Below are 21,042 nucleotides of genomic sequence, written 5' to 3' on the forward strand. Positions count from 1 at the left end.
AGGTTCTTGCCACAGGGATTTAAGGAGAAATGAGGCCACACCTTCTGGGTCTTGCCCTTAAAATTCCCTTTTACCACCTGGACATAGTGCCCATGAATCAGCAGTGACCAGGTGGAGAGGACAACATCCTAGAAAAGGTCAATCCTGATGGCCTCATAGGCTTGGACCACCTGCCCACCGCGGCCCACCTGCCTGTCTCTGGATGGTCACATAAGAGAAAAGGAAACCCACTGAATGCTTGTGGTTGCTTTGTTATAGCAGCTTAGCCCACATCCTAACACATTCATTACTGCAGTAAAATTTTAGATCGTAATATTAAAAATGCTTTGGTACAAATAATCACAGACTCTCCTTCTCCCCTTTGCCCCAAACACACAGCTCTTTAGGCTCCCTCTGCTCTGGGCAGTAGCGCAAGGGGTCCCACGACGGTGACTTCATCTGGTTTTGCTCTTTTACATTCAAACTGCTGGAGAAGCACCATGTCCCTGCAAAATTTTAAATAGGAAACAGCTCATCTTTTTTTCCTTTTTAGGGTCACGCCTGCAGCAGATGCAAGTTCCCAGGCTGTGTCGAATAGGAGCGACAGCTGCCGGCCCACAGCACTGCCTCGGCAGCACTGGATCCGAGCTACATCTGCAGATCTGCGACCGATACTAAAGCTTGCAGCAACGCCAGATCCTTCACCCACTGAGCAAGGCCAGGGATCGAACCTGCATCTCCATGGATACTAGGGTTCTTAACCTGTTGAGCCACAATGGGAACTCTGGGAATGGCTCACTTCTGAAAGCATAGTTTACCCTTGAGATGTTCAGTTTTTCCTTGTGTTGATCTCTCTGTTGGAGAGCGTGTTTGCCTTGTGGGTATTTGTGTTAGAGCTGCGAGGTGGCTTCTGTTTACCCTGGAAAGTTTTCTAGTGTGTCCTGTCCAACTGGAAGGCTCCTGGGATCCTCTCGTCCCCCTTCCCAGGGACTCGAATTCCCGCAGTTCTGGTTAAGCCCTTGGGGGTGTGAGCCCATTGTTACTTGACAAGGAGCAGCCCACAGGTGAGAGGTGAGGGGGGTGCACCAAGTAAAGACATTCTGTTTCCTTTCTTGCTAGAAGAAGGAGGAATAAAAGAGCAGGGGGAAATCACAGTAATAGAATTAAAAAAAAAAAAATCCTTGTCAGGCAACCCTTTAGGCAGAAGAAAGGTGTGGAGAAATCAAGCAAACACTGACAGCATGCCACAACTCCCAGAAGGCTGGGTGTCGCCCGTGTAAGCAGCCTGAGAAAGAGAAAGGAAGGATTTGGAGAAAATTAAATAGAAACTAGATCACTGCAGGTGAGAAGAAATGAAAATCCACCACTGATCCAGGTCTCCGTTAGACTGAGCAGCTCACAAAACGCACTAACCCCTCTGTTGAAACAAAGATAAAGGTTCTGAGAGCTCCTGTCACCTTCACCAGCCCTGCCCAGATCTGGGGACAGGGAGCCTGCAGGGCACTGAGCTCCCACCTGGCCGACTGTGGGGTCCATGTGGCAGCCACGCCACCCAATGCACCTGGCTTGAGTCTCAAAGTCACCCACGTCCCCTGTGCAGCCTCCTCCCCTGAGCCCCTCACCAACCTGACAAGTGGAAGCTGTGGGATATTGCTGCCATACAGACCTGGGTTCAAATCCCAGCTCTGCTACTTTGTGGTTCAATAGTCTTTGACAGATTACTTAATGGTTCTCTCTCTGTTTCCTCCTCGGCCAATTCACAAGGCTGTTTACGGATTAAAGGAAGCGATGGATATTAAATGACTGCTCTTCTGTGAAGATTAACTCCTTTCCTTCCTCTTGGTCTACAGATTGCAAGGCCCCAGTCCTGCCCTAAGACCCGAGTCCTCCACCCCTCCACCCAATAGCCTTCGGACAGGCTTCCCTTCAAGACTAGGTCTCTGCACCCACCCCAGACCTCTGTAACGGCTTCTCCCCCTACCGATGGCCCCCGACATGTTCCCAAAGGTTCTCGTCTCCTTGCAGAAGGAATTCAGAAACAAGAGGGAAATTGAGAAAGAAAAGTGAGGGTTTATTTAAGTGAGAAATACTCCTTTTAAAGAGAGGTGGGCAGGGAGGCGAGCAGCTGCTCTGAGTTTCTCTGGTATGCCAGTTATGAGGGGCATCTGATTACATGGACGGAAGGGAAGAGGGATTTTTGTCCTTATTCAGCTTTGATGGGAAATGTTATAGTGTCAGTGCATGATGGGTACTTATTATCTGCATAGCTAATTTTGTTATAATTTTATTGTAATGAGGGCATAATGAGCAACAGGTTACATTCGGAAGCTGGAGATTTGCGCCATTTTCTACTTTTCTTTGTCTGTCTCCAGGGTGCTTACCACCCCAAAATGTGTGGTTTCCTGTCAGTCTGGAGGTTCCTGCTTTTCCTTGTCTGCCCATGGGCTCCGCTATTTTCATGATGCACGGTTTCCTGCCATCTGGTCCCGTGCCCCCCTTTCTCTGCTCATACCTTGTAATCTACCTGCTATAACAAACGCACCCCTATTCCAGGCCAGCGTTAGAGCTGAGTGGCCTGGACCATCAGCCCTGCCCTGCCCTCTGGGCCAGCCTGCCCTCCCCAGAGGCCAAGATACAGCACTCCACCCAGGAGGATGAGCTGAGGAAACCTCCCAGGCTTCCCCTTCTGACCAGGTCACCAGCCTGTTGCCAGGTTCAAATCTTGCCTTTGCGCCTTCACAGCGCTGTGACTCTGAAGCCCACTTTTCTCTGGACTTCTCCTTATGGGAGATGATTCAGTGTCCTCATTATTTAAGCCAGTTTGACTCAGTTTCTGTAACCCCCAGCCAAGCAGATACACGACCTAAGATCTGCCACTCAAAGGGGAAGTTCTCGTCACCTCAGCAAGGCATCATTTTCCTCGGGGCACATCATTCTGTCTTTACTACTTGATTTTCTTCCAGTGGGGTTGACTCTGGCCCCACCAACCCCAACCCTCCCTCTTGGTTTTGGTAGCACTCACTCCCCTGCCAGCTTCCGCTGTGTGGTCCGTTGCGATGCACCCATCTCCCATCAAAGCCAAGACCTGGGTAGACTCATCAGAGATTTAAAAAGCCTTTGATAGCTTTTGGAATACTTTTGTGAATGCTTCCTGGGGCTCTGGGTTGAGATGGAGGACTCAGTCTCATTTGAATGAACTGTCACTCAGACAGGGGCACTGTCTACCCCTTAGCTGGGAAGGGGTGTGGTAGGGAGGGGGCGCTCAAGGATTTCTTGCTAATTGCTAATTGCTACACAAGGTACCTACAGAGTTCAAAGAGTAGAGCCAACTGTTGTAGTTTGTCCATGTGGGTTGGAAAAAATTTCCCAGACTCGTAGTGGGGTAAAAAAAAGGAAGAGTTTATTGAGGTAAGAGATGATGCTAGGGAGTTCCCGTTGTGGCTCAGTGGTTAAAAAACCCAACTAGCATCCATGAGGACACAGGTTCGATCCATGGCCTCACTCAGTGGGTTAAGGATCTGGTGTTTCCATGAGCTGTGGTGTAAGTCACAGACGTGGCTCAGATCCCACGTTGCTATGGCTCTGGCATAGGCTGGTGGCTACAGCTCTGATTAGACCCCTAGACTGGGAACCTCCATATGCTGCGGGCGTGGCCCTAAAAGACAACAAAACAAAACAAACAAACGAACAAACAAAAAACCAGAGAGAGATGCTGCGAGCACAGCAGGATGACTTCCTGATGATCAGGGAGAGCCCAAGGTGAGAGCATGGTCGTGCCTGTTTTTATAGCCCAGGGAGAGGAGAGGTCTTGCGATATACCTGCCAACTTGCTGAACTTCTGATTGGCTGGGAAAGAGGGGTCTTACAATACACTTGCTGGTTGGTTGGGGGCATATAAGGCGCCCATGGGGGCAGGGTGAGGAGTGGGTCACATACCTTTCCTAGATGGGGGCAGAGAGGAGTAGGCCAGGTTGCTCAAGGCGGGGGAGGGGCATCCCATAAGATGGGCGGGGCAGTGATGAGGACCTGGTAGTCCCTGTCTTGGCCAGAAGCTTTGAGTTCTCGCTCCTTGAAGGGGTCTGGAAGTTCAGCACCAACCACTTGCTGTCCAAGCAGGGCCTCAGGTTCCTGGAAACTATGTCACATTTTCTCTAGCCTTGTCATACTTCCTCCAGCTACAGTGCTGTTTCAGGCCGCAGCCTCTCGGTGGCTCCGGCTCTACAGGTGGCTCAGCTGGCAATGACTGAGCACCTGCTCTGTGCAGGCCTTGGGCCAGGCTTGTCCTTGGGGACCCCGACAGCCCTGCACCAACCTGCTCCCCACATACACGTGCAGGACTGACTGTGAACACCGCTTGGTACAACAAAACAGGCTTGTGGGCCCGAGCCTTCCTGCTCTTAGGGAAATAAAGACCCTAAGTGTCCAACCTGAAGGAGAATCTGGGGACCATCTGCTCTGGAGTTTCTCAAGTGTTAGTGGGCAGAGCCTTTGTTCAAGTGAAATCTTAATCATTATTCAGTACAGAGTGTGAAACAGACAAAAGGGGGCCACCCTGCTTGAAGCCGGGGAGATGCCAGCCCTGCTCTGCCCTTCATCCCATCCATAAGCCCCACAGGGGTCCACAGACCCTGGGGAAAAACTCTCAGCAAGGTGTCATGTTTCTTTCCTCTCTGATTCCATGTGGCATTCAAATGTCATTTGCATTCCCCAGGGTATTCCAAACAGAGTGTAAAAACTACGGGTCTTGTCTAGTTCTCTGAGGGTTTATGGAGGAGAAAGTGGAAACCTGGGAGGTGAAGTGACCCCCCTGGGTCCCCAGCCTGGGCTTCCAGTTCAGCCTCTCTCCAGAACATGCTGCCAATGGCTGAAAGGCACTCCATGCCACCCCAGTTTCGTCCTGAGCATGACATCCCATCTCGGTCCTTTTTGACTCTCCAGGAGGCATCTTCCAGGCTTAAGAATCCTGGAAAGTAAGGTGCTTTGTATGAAATGCAAGCTGTGAGCAGAGGTGTGGCGTGAGAGGCCACTGCACAGGGGTTGGGAGGGGAGACCAGATCCTGATACAAGGCACTGCCTGTCTGGGACAATGAAGGCCCGGTGTCAGTCTAATTACAGGCCTGTCACTAGTCATTAGTTCTGCAGAGGGGCTGGCAGGGTGGGAAGGAAGAAGCGTGAAGGGAAAGTGGGGAAACAAGAGGGAACTCAGCTAGGAGAGCCCTGGGGAGAGCAGAAGAGGGGGCCAGTCTGCTGTGGGAAGCCCACGTCCCTCCCCCCACCTCATCCCCGTGATTCCTGCTCAGCACCCAGAGGACAGTCTGGCAAAGGCCTGCTGACCCAGTCCTCTGTCCTGCTGCAACCTGTGCTCCTGGGCACTGCGGGCTGCTTCTCCACCCGCCTCTGACTACAGCAATTCACGGATTCATGGGTCACTCATTCAACAAATATTCATTCAGTCTATACTACGTGCCTGGGATTTTTCTGGGCACTGAGGATACAGTGGTGACAGGTCTGATTAGGAGGAGCAGTCAGAGAAAGATGAGCAGGGCCCTGAAGGAAGTAGAAGGGGATCTAGATCAACAGAGTAGCAGGTGCAAAGGGCCTGGGGCATGGCTGCAAGGTGCCTCACATGCCAAGGGAGACCTAGTAGTGGAGCAGAAGGAGGAAGGGGAGAAGGTGGCAAATGAGTCAGAGTCACCCTCGAGGGACAAAGTGTGAGGTGCAAGGGTGGGAACAGGGAGGTAGGCCAGGAGGCTGATCCAACGATCCCTGTGTGTGATGGTGGTCCCTGAGATTAGGGTAGTGCAGTGGGGAGGTGAGAAGTGGTTTGTCTTTAATTTAAAGAGCTTATATTTTAGATATTCTGACCTCAGCTCTCATCATCTCCCTCCACAATGGCACCCCATGTGGAGTTCCCATCCTGGCGCAGGGGAGACAAATCCGACTAGGAACCATGAGGTTTTGGGTTTGATCCCTGGCCTTGTTCAGTGGGTTAAGGATCCAGTGTTGCTGTGAGCTGTGGTGTAGGTCGCAGACACGGCTCAGATCCCAAGTTGCTGTGGCTGTGCTGTAGGCCGGCGGCTGTAGCTCCAATTCAACCCCTAGCCTGGGAACCTCCATACGCAGCGGGTGAGGTCCTAAAAAGCAAAAAAAAAAAAAAAAAAAAAAAAAAAAAAAAAGCAATGACCCCTCCATCAAGACTTTGTCTGTCCTGGATCACAGGCTAATGAAGGGCTTGGAGTTTCTTTAGTGCCATCCTCCTGTGAGAAGGTCTTTCACCAACACACCCTTTTCGCTTCTCCCAGGTTCTTATCCAGGTAGGTGGGAGGCCCAGGTGGGAGGCCCAGCCGTCTGGCCCCAGATGGGCATCCAGGAGCTAAGCGCAGGGCTGGTGTTAATAAAGGCAGGATTGAGGTCTTTGTTGGGGGATGGGTTGGCACAGGGGGACCTCAGCCAGGGCAGCAAGAAGTGGGAGTGGGGGGAAGAGAGTCATTTCCCACCTCAATCCCTGGCAGATCCTGAAGCTGGCATGGTCCCTCCTTGGCGATGTGTGATCCAGGCATCAGGATCCCCAGTGGGAGGTGCTGGACCGATCACATCACACTCTCCCAGGCCAAACCCCTCCCTCACACGCGTGGGACCGAGGCCAGGACCAGGGCTGCCGCAGCATCCTCAGGACGGGAGTGAGTGAGGCTGTGTGCTCCTCTCCTCCCCACCCCCATTCTTTGCAAATGACACTTTTGGAAGTAACCAGAGACCTTGTCAACAGTCGGGTTGCCATCATGGAGGCAAGACATCATAGTTTACCTGTGACCGTGAAGAGCAGCAGGTAATTATATGGCATTGAACTAGATGGTTATATCAAACAGATGGTGTTATTTCATTTTATTTTTTACAGTTATGTGTTTTTTTAAAGGAGTGACCAGAGATGGATGGTGGCAAGGTTGTGGAAGTGCCAGTGGGCGGCCCTGCTCATGGCCGAGGAGGAGCTGTTACGTTGGAGGATTCGGACTCTTTGTATGCGCCTGTCCCTCGGCGGGACGGAAGGCTTCACGTTCCCACCGCGTCATCGTTTCTCTGTCCACACTCCTGACATAGCTGATGCTCTTTCAGTATCTGCTAAATAGATGGAGGACTGAAAGGAGAGGTGAGGAGGGCTGCCCAGTGCCCAGGACACGGGGAAAGTGGCTGAGGATGGTCACGATGATGACATTGTGCCCACCCCGGGTCCCGCTCCAGTCCAGGGTCTGCTCTCTGCCCCCTTGGGTGAGCGCTTCGCCCCCAGCAGTCAGGAGAAGGAAGCCTGAGTCCTGGGGGCTGTTACCCCTTCAGGGCAACATGCTAACATACGCTGATAGGCGTGGAGACCAGCTTTGCTGGGGGTTGGTTGGGGACGGCGTGAGTGCTTTTCAAATCTTGGGAGAATGGCCCGCTTGGCTTACTGAGCACAAGCCTGGCTGCCTCAACAGGAGGAAGGTCCTGCCCAGAGGATCCAAGCTGCAGCCCTAGGATGGGGAGAAGACAGCAGGCTGTGGGGCACCTCCATCACCGTAACAATGGCAGCAGGAGCTACTTCTAGCTGCCGGGCCATCCAGGGCACAGGACACCGTCTCCCCCATCTGCTCTGAGCACGCTGCCCTCTGGATGGTGACAGCCAATGTGAAAGGCCCCGGCACCCTCGGAGATTCCAAGGGGACCAACGACCTGCCCACCCACAGTTCTGAAGGAAGTAAGAGCCTGACTTTCCAAACTCCTGGTCCTTCAACTGCACTACTGAGCTCCCTGAGAGGGTGAAGTTCAAAGCCGGGGGTGGGGGTAGGAGGCTGAGCCATCATTTATCCTGAGCCCATCCCTTCACAGTTGAGGCCCAGGAAGAAAGAAGTGAACCGGGCCCCCCCGCCCCGTGCCCAGGACCCGGCCCTACACACACTCAAGGTCACCTAACAACCCCCCCCTCCCTTGGAGGGGTCCTTTTTCTTGACACCATGTCCCGCTGTCACCTTTTCGTCTCCAGACCATATTTCCTCTCTATGGTGAGACAGCTATGGCAGTTTACAGCTGTTTACCAGCAGTCAGATAGAGGACGACCTAAGTGGAATATAAACTATCGAATTAAATTCCCCTCCTCAAATGCGGCCCAGATTCGCTCTACCTGAGAATTTCAATCAGTGCTCGTGATTTCTCCCTGGGCCTTGATGGGGTGCAACAGACCCGTTCTCTGCCTGCCGTTGGAGCCGGGCTGCTGCTGTGGCAGGTGCCATTAGAGGGGAAAGGGATGTCCACGTAGAGGGGACGAAAATAAGTCACCGGAAAGTGTGGCTCTCTTGAGCTCCCGGCAATGCCATTAAACAGGCTGGAAAACAGCTTCATGTCCTGGAGCCTGAGTATCAGCCAGAGGCACGCGGGGGCAGGGGAGGGGGATGGTGGGGAGGGGCTGAGAGTCTGTCCTTCAGGGCACTTTTTAGGGACTCAAGGAAACCGTGGGTGTGGAGGAGGAATGACGGGTGAGAAGAGACACAGATTCCCTCCCAGCCTTTGGATGAGGCTCACATCCAAACCAACTGCCAGCAAACCACCCACGGATATCAATCCAAAGAGATGGAACATGGCCCTCAGTATTTCAGAGCACAGAACGGCCCTGGGCTGGGGGCTCATAGGTTCTGGTTCTGGTTCCATCATGTATTAAGCCGTGGGATCTTACGCAGGTCACTTCTCTGGGCCCCCGTTTCCCTTCTCTGAAATTGCTTCCCCACCTGCGCTATGGGATGTGAAAGCTTTTGGAGCACTGCTGACTGTGGTACAAATGTACGAGGGGGAAATATAGGGGGCGGGAGGAGGAGCCCCCTGAGATCCTCCAGATCCCACAGACTCTAGGATTGACATTGGGTATAGATTGACCTTGGGATGGGAGGAGCAAAGGCTGTGTATATCTTGGAAAGAGGGCTTGGCTGAGCGGCCATCCCAGAAGTGCCCTCTAGGGGGCAGCAGAGGAGGAGCTAAGGAGCCCTGATACCCTGGAGACTCCCGGCTCCTTCCAGTCCCAAGATCCCAAGGGTATTGAGGCGGGGTGAGGGGGGAGGCCAAGGGCTGAGGCTGAGGTACCCCACGGTCTTAGAGATGGAGAGGTGAGGTACCCGCGAGTTACGGGCCCCCTGGGACCGCTGCTTGCTGTTGGTCACCACCCCTTTGGTGGTGGCCTTTCCTTCCCCCATTGCTGGAGGCAGAAAACAAGATCCCTCCAAGTCCTCCTTCCCTCACAACTATTCCCTCCTCAGAATGGACTTTCTTGACTGGTCAAGATACACCTTTAAGGTCCTGTGTTGGAGGGAAATAGAATCCAGCTTGCCTAAGATGTAAGGGGAAAAAAAGTCAAAAATCGTAATTGTGCACCTACTATGTTCCAGATACTGTGGCGGCTGGTTTACAACCCTGATTTCATTTATTCCATATACTAATTAGTTCAAGTGGGGAAACTGAGGCCCAGAGTCACTGAGCAAGCTGCCCACAGCCAGCCAGTCCTCATTCAGCCGCAACTCCATGGCCGTCCAGAGCCTGTGATGTTAACCCCACCCCCAGGGTATCGACAGAAAGAGAACCTGCTTCCCCATCCTCGCCACTCTGGATGCCTGACTCTTATTTTAATTTAACAAAGAAGTAAGTCTATACCTGATACTGGGCACTGACACTCAAGTGGGGCAGAAGAGAAATACATATTTTGCCTTTAACACGAATTGGGCTCCTTGGCCCCTCTTGGTCCTGGGACGTTCTTCTAGTGTGTCCCCTCCCTCTCCCCCGCGATGCTCTCCATCTCCCTCTCAAGCTGCTCTCTGTCTCCACTGGTCCCCAACACGGGGGCTCCGAAGGGCTTCATCTTCAGCCCACTTCTCCCCCTACATCAGGGCTTGCAAATTTGAGTAACCTAGAGGCCATGCAGAAATCCACATGGCAGGCTGAGGGTTAAACTGTCTCCTTAAGTGCGACAACCAAGGAAAAACCCCTGCCTGACTACAGGCCTTGACCACTTACCCGGCCCAACAAAGCACCCAAACAAAACAGAACACTGGGGGAGTTCCTGTTGTGGCTCAGCGGGTTAAGGACGCAACATTGTCTCTGAGGATGCGGGTTCAATCCTTGGCCTCGATCAGTGGGTTAAGGATCCAGCGCTGCTGCAAGCTGCAGCGTAGGTCGCAGATGCCGCTCAGATCCAGTGTTGCTAGGCTGTGGCGTAGGCCTGCAGCTCTGATTGGACCCCAGCCCAGGAACCTTCATATGTATGGCCATAAAGCCTGGGTGGGGTTGGGGAACACTGGCAACGCATGGGTGCTTAAATCTTCAACCCTGTGTTTCTGTTTTCCCAGGATGATTGCGTCTCTCTCAAGTCTTTCTCTACCTCTTCTATGGGGGTAACTCCTGAATCTGGCATCTTCAGGCCAGATCTCTCTCTTGAGCTTTAGCTTGAACTTGAGCTTGAGCTCTTTGGAGCTTGCACTAGAGGATCTGCTAACATCTCCAGCTACCCCCAGACCCGATGTGGCCAACCTTGAACCCACCACCTCCTTTTTCTCTGCATCCTTCTGCCTGAAGTCTCCTCTCCCCTGCCCCCTGCCCCATCTCTTTCTCTCTTCCACTCACCCAAGCCCCAAGGCCAAGGTCTGTCCTTTCTCCTGCCCCATCCAATGACCACATCCTGCTGTTGACCATCCTTCCCTCCTCTCCAGTCTCCGAGAGCTGTCCTGGTTCAGGCAGTTACCCTGCCCCCAGCATATGGCCTTTGCCTCCTACCTCAGTCCCACTCTCCTCCCGCGCATCCTCAGTCCTTGACCAAAACTGCAAATCCAGGGCCACTTCCAGCTTCCAAACCATCATCAGTAGGATGACTGGAGCCCCTCACCTCAGCGCTCAGGCGCCCCCTCAGCTTGGGAGCACCCCCTCTGGAGCCACCCCCAGCCCCTCTTTTTCTCTGAGCACAGTACTTGTCCTGCATATGCCCTGGACTATCACGTGGGAGGGTCACCAAGCCTGTTACTCCTTCTGCCTGGAAAACCCTCCTCTCCCACCCACCCAAACCTTACCTTTGCCTGAGTAACTGCTACCCAGGCAAATCATCCATCTGTGCCACTTCCTCCTAGAAGCCCTCCCTGACCTCCCCAGAGTCTCGATCCAGGCACCCTCCTCAGAGGCCCCACTAACCGGTACCAGGCATCACTCGCAGCATCTTTTAACATAGTCTGTTTACTGTCTGGGACCCCATGTAGATGGAAGTTACCTCCCCAACATCTGTGACCCTTTTCTTGATTTTATCAAAGCAGGAAAATCTTCAGTCCTCAGGCGGATGATGATATTACTAGTTAACACTTACTGTGAGCTCAATACTGTGCAAAGCAATTTTTACACTAACCTATAGGGTGTCATTGTCACCATTTTACAGATGGGAAAACTGAGAATGAGCAAAGCTAAGCACTCTGCCCAAGGATATATAATTAAGAATTGGAGGAGTTCCCTCGTGGCTCAGTGGGTTAAAGATCTGGTGTTGTTACTGCTGTGGCTCTGGTTACAGCTGTGGCACTGGTTCGATCCCTGGCCTGGGAACTTCCACATGCCATGGCATGGCCAAAAAAAAAAAAAAAAAAGAATTGGTGGAGCCAGGGTTTGAACTCAGGCCATCTGGCTCCAGAGTCTGTGCTCTTATTGGAGATGCTATACTGCCTTTGTTGTGAATGATGCATCATCATTGGCTCACAGTGGTCATTTTTAGCATCCCTTTCCCATCAGCCTGTGAATGGTCCAGAAACGGACATGGGGCCTGGGTAAGGCCAAGGGGACATAAAAAGAAGTCAGCAGGGTGCTGCCGGGGAAAATATTCTTTCCTGATAAGAAGAGAGGTGAGGGCCCCTGACCTGCCTTCCTCCTGTCTTAGGGCATTAGGATACTGCCAGGGGGATGGGCAGCCATTGCCCCCTGATGGGAGATATCGCTGACACGTCAAAAATAGCAGAGCAGGAAGATGCCAAAAACCTGGGTTCTTGGTGACATTGCTGCACTGAGGAGCTGGCAGCTTCTGGAGATTCCAGCCCAGGACTTTCTTTTCTTTCTTTCTTTCCAGCTGCACTCACGACATATGGAAATTCCCAGGCTAGGGGCTGAATCAGAGCTGCAGCTGCCAGCCTACACCACAGCCACAGCAATGCCAGATTCTTAACCCACTGAGCGATGCCAGGGATCGAACCCTCATCCTCATGGATACTAGTCGGCCACAATGGGAACTGCCCAGGATTTCTTTCTTATTTCATGAGATGGGTGTCTGAATTGCTTAAGCCACAATTAGGTGAACATTCGGTTACCAGCTGCCCAACCCATATGCTAAAATGCCTAGAACTGTGCTCAAATATAATAAGCTCTCCGCGAAGGGCTGTTTAATCAGTAAAATGCAAAAGAAGAAAAGGAGGATATGTGGGGAAACAGGTTAAACTCAAGACACTGCACAAATATGGGAAAAGCTGAATTTTTTCTGAGCCTAGTTAGGCTCCGTGGGTTCAGCAGGGTTGTGGGCTCCATGGCTTCGGTTGAGTTGCCACTTACTTCATTTCAAGTAGAAGAAAAGATGAAATTCCAAGTGCTGGGATGGACACCAAACATCGTGAGAGGAGACCCTAGGAATCGCTCACAACCATTCACCGCTTCTCCTTGGAGAGCGGGTAGAGCCTGTCCAAGGGCTACAAATTTGGTGAGAATTTTCAGAGAAACACATCCAACCAAAAGGGGGAATGGTATGGAACTCACCCGGGGCCAGTCTCTAAGACAGAGAGCTGCAAAGTCCTCTTCTTTCTTGGCCTTTGATTTAAGCTGATGAAATCGGAAAGTGTGGGGCTGCCCCTTGTGGTTCACTGTGGAGTCCTGAGGGCCACCCCAGAGTCTTCCTGTTAATTCACGACGAGCAGCAGGCACTCCCTCAGCAGACACAGGGCACAGCCTTGCTCTTTCTGTTGGATCTGCCAATCTGATTAGACCCCTGGGGATCACTGATCCACTACCATGTGCCTGAGGGAGTCGGGGTGGTATCTAATGCACCCCATTGTTGCAGCCAGCCCAGCACGTACAAGACCTCTTGAGATTTGTCTCTGTGCCCCTACCTTCCCCTTTGCCATCCTTGGCTGTCCTTTATGAGACCCTATAGGAAACTGTACACTAGTTCAATTTTCCCCATCAAAAGTCTGCCCTCTGGAATTCCCGTTGTAGCGCAGAAGGTTAAGAATGCAACTAGTATCCATGAGGCTGCGGGTTCAATCCACGACCTTGCTCAGTGGGTTAAGGATCCGGCATTGCTGCAAGCTGCCACGTAGGCTGCAGATGTGGCTCAGGTCCACATTGCCGTGGCTGTGATGTAAGCCTGCAGCTGCAGCTCTGGTTCGACCCTTGGCCTGGGAACTTCCATATGCCGCAGGTGCAGCCCTAAAAAGAACAAAGATAAAAAGCCTGCACTCAGAAAAAGTCTAACATCAGTCAGTGGCACACTAGTGTGAATTAAAGTCTTTCTCAGGGCTATTTGCTAACTAAATCTCATTGCCCCTAAGGCGCCTTTGATGTATTCATCTTGCAAGTTTTGGGTCAGGTCTTAACCATTGTTATGCACTGGTTCTCTCTTAATATTATTTCATGTTCATTTGCTTTCAAGTTCTCCAACTAGACTATCGGTACCTCAAAGACAAAGTTGACATCATCTACCCATACTTAGGATTTAATTACTTGGTCATTCATTTCGTCAACAGACATATACCCAGGGTGTATCCTGGGTACTGGGCTCCGTGTTAGGTCTGAGGTTTCCAGCATGAGTAAAGCGTAATCCCTGCTTTCAAGCTCCAAGTCTCTGCGGGGCAGACACCCTGGAGGAACGGATAGTTAGGTCTCCTTCTCCTGAATGTCCAGGCGTCCAATCCTCCTTCTTGCTTCTATTTTTATCCTTGCCTCACCCCTCTCCCACCAGCCTGGGTCTGAGTGAGTCTGTTTCTTGCAATCGAGAGAAACCAATTACAACACACCCTAGGGCAAGAAACGTTTGAACTGCCTCTTAAAGGATCAGTGTAGGGGAAATGAGGGCATAGGGAGGATATGCCTGGCAGAGGGCACAGCACGAGCAGGAGCGCGAGGCCAAGAACAGCTTGTTGTGGGCGATGCCAAACACATGTGCATTCATTTCTATTTGGGGCCCTCATTGTGGAATGGAAGGCTTTGTCCACAGGAAAGCCATCCCCAACATCCAAAGGCTGATAGAGAAGGTATTTCGGGGACATGCGTAGGGGAAAAAATCCCTTTCCCGGGAGCCTGCAAAAACACACGAGGTAGGCAGCTGTCCCCAAAGACCAAAGCCGAAGGCCAATTCTGCTGATTCACAGCAGCCTATTTGATGGCCAAGGATGCCTCGTAAGAGGGAGCAGCCTACAGGCAGCAGCCAAAGGCCTGGGAGAGAGAAACGTTCTCAGAAAGGGAGTGGCCAAGCGGAAAGGGACCCCAAGAGATTGTGGCACTCAGCTGATTCCAAGGGCCTCGCACCAAGTTGGGGAGCCCGTGGCATCCGGACCCAGCCTTCCATCCCTTGACAAACATCCCATTTCCCAGCAGTTTAGTACTTTTGCATCAGAGGCATTCCGACTCCCAAAGCCCGGGGGTGTAGGAGTTCAGGGGGTATTAATATGATAAGCTAGATGAGATCCACTCTTCAGCTTCCCAGAAAAGGCTGGCTCCAGCAGACAGAGCCAAGTGACACACACTCTAAAATAATCCCCGGCATCTAAACAAGGCAACGTTATCCCCCTCCCCCAGCCAAGATGCCACTGGGCTGCCAGCTCGCCCTTCATCTCCCAAGCTTCTGGGGAGGTTACATCCTGATGAAAGGTTGGTGAGAGTCGACTTAATTCTACAGAAATTAACTGAAGATCTACCAGACGAAGCTTGCTGTTGGAGAAGTAAGATGAGCTTAGGCTTTCTTACTGGGGACCCAGTCCAATCATGCAAACGCCAGGGGGTCAGATGTGCTTAACAAGGACACCCTTGCCCTGTAAGGACATTCGCTCTGAGCTCTGGCTTCCATCCAGCCCCAGGGATTGTCTTTCCATGACCTGAAGTGGCATCTTGCTTGCCTTTCATCTACCTGAAGCCACAGACCTCATTAGCCTTTTTTAAAAGCAGCGCCCCTTGGCTTCCCCCGGGCTATAAAGTTGGCTACTTAAGGGCAGAGCTTGCCCATTCAAATGCAGGTTCACTGAGGGCACAGTCTTGTTCATTGTTTCATTCCCAGCACATAGGGCAGTGCCCAGCACAGAGTCGATTCAATAGATGTTTGTTGAAGGAGAAAAGAATGTGTCGGGAAGTTCCTGTGGTGGCTCAGCCATAAAGAATGCGACTAGCATCCACGAGGATGCGGGTTCAATCGCTGGCCTCGTTCAGTGGGTTAAGGATCCAACATTGCCATGAGCTATGGTGTAGGTCGCAGATGTGGCTTGGATCTGGCATTGCTGTGGCTGTGGTGTAGACCAGTAGCTACAGCTCCAAATTGACCCCTAGCGAGGAAACTTTCATATGCCGCAGCTTTAGCCCTGAAAAGAAAACAACAACAACAAAAAGAGTGAGGCTGCAAAACTCTGGGCCCCCGCCCTCAACCTCAACAGAAGCCAAACCTCAGTGTGTGTGTATGTGTGGGAGGGTGTAGGTGTGTGTGTGCCCATGCATGCATGCTCACCCCACACACACACTCAATATCACTGTGTGGCCCTGGGGGTGCTGTGCAATTTCCAGGTTCTGTAACCTTTCTTTTTTTTCAAAGTTTCCTGAAGATTATTGCTAAAGAGCATCTTGCAAGCATAGTAAGAACCAGAAGGGCCAGTACAACACAACGTGCTTCTCAGTAGGCTGAGACTAGTATTCAAGTGGCAGCACAGACAAAGCAAGAGTGTGGAGATGTGGGAGGAAGATTGGCAAAGAAGACACTGTGTGAGTTAGTCTTAAGTTTAGCAGACAAGAGCACGATGAAGAGGCATGTCCAAGCCTAGGGAAGAGCTTTTGTAAAAGCCCTAAGTGTGAAAAGTCATGTGAATGATGTACACCCGCGTCTGTGGGCACATGTGCCCAGGACATGTGGACAGAGTATTCCTGGTGGCCCTGTTCAAACAGGAAATTAAAACCAACCAATAGAAATAACAGCAGGAGAACATCCTTTAAAATCAGGTATAATTATATAGTGGATTACTATACAGGAGTGAAAAATGAAAGGATTATAGCTACGTAGCTCATGGATGAATCTTAGGGATATAAAGTTGATCAAGAGAATAGCCAAAGAATTTGTCCAAGGTGATTTGACTTATAAAACATTCATAAAGATTGTGTAAAACTGAAAGGCTTTTGTTGTTGTGGGTGCAAAAAATAAATAAATAAATAAAAATAAACAGTGAGGAGGCCAGTGTGGCTAGAGCACAGAGAATGTCAGTGAGAGAAGGAGGAAGTGGCTGCAGGGGCTGATGGGACAGAAGTGATGGGATCCCGATCATCCAAAAGCTTTGGGTTTTTCTCTGTGTGGGGTGAGAAAGTGACCTAGGCCAAATTGTTTTTATTTTATTTTATTTTGACCAAGCCCACAGCTTATAGACGTTCCTGGGCCAGAGATCGAACTCACACCACAGCAGTGACCTAAACCACAACAGTGACAACACCACATCCTTAACAGCTAAGCCACCAAGGAACTCTGCAACTTATCTTTTTATAGTTTGTATGTATTTCTAAATTATGTCTGCATCCTATAGAATAAATTGCTTTCACAATAAAACATATTCCAAAAATTAGAAAAATCATACACAAATATACCAAGCCATAAAATACACTTAGGGTCAAGTTCTTATTAAAGTCAGTGGATGTAGGAGCTCCTGTCATGGCTCAGGGGCTAATGAATCCAACTAGGAACCATGAGGTTGCAGGTTCGATCCCTGGCCTTGCTCACTGGGTTAGGGATCTGGCGTTGCCGTGAGCTGTGGTATAGGTTGCAGACGCGGCTCGGATCCCACATTGCTATGACTCTGGTGTAGGCCAGCAGCCACCAATTCGACCCCTAGCCTGGGAACCTCCATATGCCACGGGAGCGGCCCAAGAAAATGGCAAAAAGACAAAAAAAAAAAAAAAAAAGACAGTGGATGTAATAAATTCACATCTCAGATAGCCTTCTTGGTCACTTAGAAATGGTCTTAAGTTTAGAAAGGCCAGTCTATCACTGAGGTTTTAATCACATGGCAGGAAAGCTTATCCTAGGAGTAGGGAAAGATCAGTTCCCCTCTTTCTAATTTCTTGGTGCCCACTTGTGCTTGCCTTATAGGAATTATTTCTTTTTTATTTTTATTTTTTGCTTTTTAGGGCCCCACCTGTGGCATATGGAGGTTCCCAGTTTAGGAGCCAAATCAGAGCTACAGCTGCCAGCCTGCGCCACAGCCACAGCAATGTGGGATCCAAGCAGCATCTGTGACCTACACCACAGCTCATGGCAACACCAGATCCTTAACCCACCGAGGAAGGCCAGGGATTGAACCCGCAAACTCATGGTTCCTAGTCAGGTTCATTAACAGCTGAGACACGAGGGGAACTCTCAAGGAATTATCTTCAATCTGTGGTTTCTTTGTAGCCATATCTTTAAGCCGTTTACCCCTTTGTGGGGGTTGGTATAGTTAATACTTGCTAAGGTTATCTGCACATTCTCATCAGACAGCCATATTATGGCGATGGGAGACAGCAAATGTTTTCGGTACCCCCAGCAGCCCCCAGCCCACCTCCGTAGTGCATCTCTATCATGTGAAATCCCCTGGACTGGATGGTCGCCATGGTGCCTGCAGGCCTGTGGACACTGAGTCTGGAGGGGAAAGACATGTACAGACAATACCTTGGTCAGAGCAAGGGGTGCAGAATCCTGGGCTTTGACTTGCGAGGGTCCAGGGCTGTGCTGTCCATTTGGGGGCCACTCTCCACAGGCAGCTACTGAACCCTTGATGCGGCTAGTCCACATTGAGAAGCGCTGTGCAAAACCCACACTGGATTCAGTAAAAAATATAGAGAGATCTTGTTAATAATGTTTTACACAGAGTGCATGTTGAAATGGTACATTTTTTACTGCACTGGTACTTAATAATATTGGGTGATATTATGTATACTATTAAAATTATTTTTGTCTGTTTCTCTTTTTTTAAATATGGCTACTAGATTTTTCTTTTTTTTTTGCTTTTTAGGGTCGTATCTGCGGCATATGGGGTTTCCTAGGCTGGGGTCAAATCGGAGCTGTAGCCACTGGCCTACACTACAGCCACAGCAACTCCAGATCCAAGCCTTGTCTGCAACCTATACCACAGATCCTGGCAACGCCCGATCCTTAACCCACTGAGCGAGGCCAGGGATCGAACCTGCGTCCTCATGGATACTAGTCAGTTTCATTTCCACTGAGCCATGATGAGAACGCCCTAGAAAATTTTAAATTACATATGTGACTCACTTATGGTTCATGTCACACAGGCACATACCTTGTTTTATTGTGCTTCACAGATAATTTTACACAATGAAAGTTTGAGGCAACACTACGTTCCGTCTATTGGCGCCATTTTTCCAACAGCATTTGCTCACCTCGTGTCTCTGCGTCACAGTTTGATAACTCTCGCCGCATTTCAAAACGTCCACCAGCAAAAGGATTATGATTGGCTGAAGGCTCAGAGAATAGTTAGCATTTTTTAGCCACAAAGTATTTTTTGGTCAAGATATGTGCATTTGTATTTTAAACCTGATGCGTTTGCACACTTAATAGTTTAGTGTAAACATAACTTTTACATGCACTGGGAAACCAACACACGTGACTTGCTTTACCTTGATATTCGCTCTGTTTTAGTGGTCTGGAACTGAACCCACTATACCTCCGAGGCATGCTTGTATTTCTATTAAACCACCCTGGTCCAGAGGAAAAACCAATTCTCCAAGTTATGAAGATGTCTAAATTTAACAGCAGCACCACCACCTCTTGTCTTATTGGTCTTACCCACCATTGTCCCAAGAATAGCCCTGTTGGGTAGGGAAGACTTTATGGCATATAAAATGCCCACAGATGGTACCCTGTGATCCAGGTGTGCTAACTATGTGGGCTGGGCCAGGGGTCACAAAGCCTGCCTTCAAGTCCCAGCTCCACCACCCACTCGCTAAGTGACCTCAGGAATGTCACTGGCAAATCACTTTCCTCATCTATAAAAATGCGCAGGAAATTAATTCTATATATCTCCCATCTTTCTGGGTGTGTATGCCTCCTTCCAGAAGTAGTTGCATTTTTAAAAAAGGGATCTCTGGGGAGTTCCCATCGTGGCTCAAATCCAACTAGGATCCATGAGGATGCGGGTTCAATCCCTGGCCTTGCTCAGTGGGTTAAGGACCCGGTGTTGCTGTGAGCTGTGGTGTAGTTTGTAGATGAGGCTTGGATCTGGCGTTGCTGTGGCTCTGGCATAGGCCAGCAGTTATAGTTCTGATTCGATCCCTAGCCTGGGAACTTCTATATGTTGCAGGTGCAGCCCGAAAAAGAAGGAGCGGGGGGATGTCTGGAGGAAGATGTTTAACCCAAATGGCAGAACTTTAAGTCTCAGGGGAGGAGAAGTGTAAGAGCAGAAGGTGCCCTCCTGGGCTTCAAATCCTAATTCAGAATCTTGATGAATCTGACAAGCCTGATAAGCACTCAGGAAACCACAGGAAGTGAGAATGGCTGAGAAGTTCCAGGGGAGTCTGCAGTTCCCTTTATTTGTACCACCAAGTATATGCTGTGGATTTAAGCTGCTTGGACAGGCTGTTCCACAAACATGTTCTCTTCTGGCACACATTTGCACAACTCCATAAGTACACACACCTGCATGCGCACAGCCTGTGAACGTCTATGCTGACAGTCACGTTTGCCCGCATTTTTCTTAAGTGGTGCGGGGAGCAGAGCCTGCTTAAGAAAGTGCGTTCCATTCCAACAGGAAAGCATCACTTGCCCAACTTCTTTAAGCAGCAGACGTATCTCACTATGGTTGGGGCCCTGCCTGCTTGCCTCCTCTAGGACCAGCCCTTCTTTTTTTTTCTTTCTTTTTTTAAATTATGGCTGCATCTGCAGCATAGGGAAGTTCCCAGGTCAGGGGTCAAATCGGAGCCACAACCACCAGCCTACATCACAGCTACAGCAACACAGGATCCCAGCCGCGTCTGCGACCTACACCACAGCTCCCGGCAATGCCAGATCCTTAACCCCCTGAGCAAGACCAGGGATTGAACTGGAGTCCTCATGGATCCTAGTTGGGTTTGTTAACCGCTGAGCCACAACAGGAATTCCCAGACCCACCCTTCTTAACCAGTCCATTGGTATTAGTTTCCCTGTCACTTGCTCTCAATGCGTTTTCTCAACAGCCCTTTTTAATTACATATTCTTTCCATTCTAAGTTCCAAGGTAGCTGAGCCAGCATAGATCAGCCCCCGTTCAGCAGCAGGTGACAGTTCATCACAGGTGACTTCCCAAGTAATGTGAAGAGGTAGAGTGGTCACAGTTCTTAATTGCAGGCCAGAGACTCCACTCTCGAAGGGCTAAAGGCAGGGGTATTTTTTTTAATTTTTATTTTATGGCCTCATCTTTGACACGGCGCCACTGGCAACAATTAGTTTATTAGACAGGGAGTTAAGCCTGAGGGGACGTCACATGGACAGACGAGGGCGACTGAGGCAGGAGGAGAAAAGAGATGCACAGAGCCAGGCACCCTGGGGAAGGCACGATGAGTTGGAAGGTCGCTGAAGATATTTTTGGGGGAACCGGCACTAGCAGACGAATAGTCCCCAAAGAGACAAAAGTGACCCTTTGGTGAAAGTCATATTTCATCCCTTTGCTTCCCGTTGCTTGTGACCCCAGACTCTTTTGACGGTGACACTTATTAGTCGTTTTTACAAGATGGTTCGATGGAAATTATATTCTTCAAAATCTGGACTGCGCTTGAACACTTCAAATATTTTATTACTAGGTCTACAGCGCATCACACAGTAATTGTGTAA

Source organism: Sus scrofa, chromosome 7 (genome assembly GCF_054392235.1).
Source record: "Sus scrofa isolate SSC_HxYL_T2T_F1_AM1 chromosome 7, Sscrofa_HxYL_maternal_Yorkshire_Landrace_v2.0, whole genome shotgun sequence".
Lineage (NCBI taxonomy): Eukaryota > Metazoa > Chordata > Mammalia > Artiodactyla > Suidae > Sus > Sus scrofa.